Consider the following 3,686-nt stretch of genomic DNA (forward strand, 5'->3'; position numbering starts at 1 on the left):
TTGTTTGCTTAATTTGTTTCTTGTTTTTTGTGTTTTTTTTGGTGTATTAACTTGTTTTATCTTTTATAAACAATCTCAGGACTTCTTGTTTAATGAATTTAGTTTCTCCTCAAAGTTGTACACACACACACACACACACACACACACACACACACACACACACACACACACACACACACACACACACACACACACACACACACACACACACACCCCAAGCAGTCGGCGATGAAACCAACCTCTCGTCCTCGTTCAGTCTGCCGCGCGCGGTGAGTGGCAAAGCGAGTGCGAACGGCCCACGGCGAGATCTGGGTAAGTGGCGAGAAAAACCCCTCGAGACGCCAAAAATAGATGGCTGAAATACGTCATCTATATTTTGGCCAATCACAGAGATGTGCTACATGCTCGCTGTAGCTTCACGTGTTATAGACTATTTTTTTTTGCGGTTCCTTTATGACTTTGTTTTGTTTTACCTCTTTAGGTATGATAAATACTAGATCTCCAGTAATGCATCCAACCTGTTTATGTGTATGCCACAAGTGACAAAGTGGTCGAATCCAGTTCAAACCTTTCAAATAATTGATCAAAACTTAGGGTGATACTGATAATGTCGTGATTTTGAAATTGTGACAAACGCGATCGGAGACATTGTCCCCAAACTAATGTTAACAAAACAGTCCATTGCGGTGATTATGCTAGACAGTTACCGGATAAAATATTTTATTACATGTTACACATTATAGCTGCCCACTGTCCCAGGCTATCCGTATTTTGTACGGATTTTCTTGAAAAATCGCCGTTGTTGTCCCGGAGATACGGATTTTGACCGACGGTCCCGGAAAATAAAAACTTGGCAACCATATACACGTACTTCTAAACAGAAAAATTAGGCCTAGCGAAGAGGGGAACCAGATTCCATTGCAATGATGACTTCGCGGCGCCGCGCTTTTCGCTTTCGTCAACCCGCAGCCACCTCCCGAATCACCAGCCACCCCCAACCTTTGACACGGGTCAAACTTCCATCTATTTATAGGTAGTTAAATCTACCGGAACATGTATTAGGCGAAGTGATGTGCAATGATAGTCGCAAAAGAGAGATTGTTTTGGTCTCTCTTTATTCATCTGCACCACACGAATTTAATTGATGTTTTTCCCTGGACTCTGCCTTTACTAAAGTCTCGAATCTAGATCTAGTTGTAATCTAATTGCAGGTTGCAGATTTAATAAATTGCCGACAGAGAGAGAGAGAGAGAGAGAGAGAGAGAGAGAGAGAGAGAGAGAGAGAGAGGGGAGGAGTAGATCTTGCGAGAACTTTCGGGCAAAACAAAATGGCGACCCGCGTAGTTCGGTCGATTCGAAATGTGAAAGAGCCATAGCATCTTTGTAGACGATCAAATTAGCTTACTTTTGTGCTATAACGTCATTTTTTTCTTTGCTTTTGTCAATTTGATCATCCACACCGATAGAAAGCATTTCGAAATTAGGAAAAACGTCTTGTTTCACACTGGGTGAGAATAGCCAACGCTGGCAAGTCTCACCCGGGGTGAGAGGTCAATCGTAGGGTTTTTATTCTTACCCTGGGCGAGGATAGCCACTTCCTTACTTAAATGATTAGGTGATTAAACTTGATCTCTTATTGACAATATAAAAGTCAATTTAAGCTTCATTTCGTTAGAAAACAATGTGTTAGGTTTGCTAACTTCATAGACTTTGTGTTAAACAACACTTTTAACAAAACGAATCCTTACAAGCCTAGGCTTGGCCTTTGTAACCTCGAAGGTTTAGAAGTAGAAGTAGAAGAGTCTACTACTAGATCTAGAGTCTAGTCCAATTTATTTAATCTCTTGAATGTAATGGATAACAACAGAAATCTGCAACTTGCCGCTAGATTACAACTTTAGATCTAGAATCTAGATCTCTAGATCTAGATTCGAGATGTTAGTAAAGGCAGAGTCCAGGGAAAAACTTCAAGAAATTCTCGTGGTGATGAGTAAAGAGAGACCAAAACAATCTCAATAAATAATATATCGCGACTTTCACGGCACATCACTTCACCTATACATATTATTCCGGTAACTTCCTATAAATAGATGGAAGTTTGACCCGTGTCAAAGGTTGGGGGTGGCTGCCGATTCGGGAGGTGGCTGCGGGTTGACGACAGGGAAAAGCGCCGCGGCGCCACGAGCAGCACGCCGCGGTGGGGATCAAATATGGCCACCGACTGGGCTAAATCACGAACTGTGGCGTTTCTTTTTATAGAATCTTATCGGGCTGGGCCACGTTGTGGGGGTGGGCGGGGTGGGGGAATGCACGCAAGGAAGAGGGGATGGGGCTGGGATGAAAGAGGAGGGGCGGGCCTTGGGAAGGGACTTAGGAGAATAGGAAAAATTAAATAAAACAGAGAGAGATAGATAGATAGATAGATAGATAGATAGATAGAGAGAGAGAGAGAGAGAGAGAGAGAGAGAGAGAGAGAGAGAGAGAGAGATTGTGATCAACTGACGGGCTGATGGATAATGAAAGGGAGAGAAAAAAAGATGAATTCTGTATGTGATACGGACAGTTCAATTCTTTAAGAGTTTTATGTTATAATCTAGTTTAAAAATCAAGAATAAAATAAGGATGTACAATAAGAATAAAACTTGTCCGAGTAACATAAAATGATCAAACATACCAAATTATACAGATAATCTTTCAAGATGCTAAATTATTTAATTATAAGAAAAGGATAAAAATATACTTTTAAACTGAATTTAAGATATGATTGCATGATTCTAGGCGTGTGCCATAACTAACTTTATGTGTAAGGAATAGCGAACACAAAAGAGGGTCGATGCCAGCTTTATCTGATTGCTAACAGTATGTCTTGATCTATAAATAATAATCTTATTGATTACAATAATTTTGTTTCCTGGTTTTCACAAAGTGGAGCGCACAATGACTTCAAATATAAAAAAATAAATAGATAACAGCATCTTTGGAGGTGTGATCGCATGCATGGGCGTGGATGACCTTTGAAGGGTTTGGGGTTTTTTTTTGTTCAGTAAAGTATGATATGGAGAGCAGCGTTTTTAGTCCCTTATTACACTCCAGAGGGGGAAAATTTATCTTTGTGATGACTCTTGTGTAGTAAAATTTGTTGTTGCTTTTTTTTTTTAGGTTTATTTTTTAACAGCAGAATCTTAAGTGAACCGGAATTATTGATTGTGGGATCTTAGGCGAAGACTACAACAATAAAAATTAAACCGAGTATAGTTCTATCTAACAAGACTCAAACTCTTATCCACCCCACCCTACCCTCTCCCCTCATCTGATATGGTTTGGTGTTTCTTTAACATAGAAAATATTCCTCATTATTGTTGTTGAGTATTGATTTCATATTCTAATGGAGCCTCTAGATTCTACATTTAGAAAACAGTAGCATCTAATTTGCACACACAATGGAAAGCAATATCTTTAATTGAAATGTATAATATGTATACATACAAACGCACATAATAATTGCAGTCAAACCTACCCTGACGGCCACCTCTATAAAACGGCCACCTCTATAAAACGGCCACCTGTACAAACTGCCACTTTCCATTTCCCCCCTTGCGTTTTTTCTATATAATTTTACTGTGAAAAACGGGCACCCGTCCAACGCGGCCGCGGCCACCATATTTTAACACACAACCCCTATCACA

The sequence above is a fragment of the Aplysia californica genome, unplaced genomic scaffold (assembly GCF_000002075.1).
Source record: "Aplysia californica isolate F4 #8 unplaced genomic scaffold, AplCal3.0 scaffold00590, whole genome shotgun sequence".
In the NCBI taxonomy this organism is placed as follows: Eukaryota; Metazoa; Mollusca; class Gastropoda; order Aplysiida; family Aplysiidae; genus Aplysia; species Aplysia californica.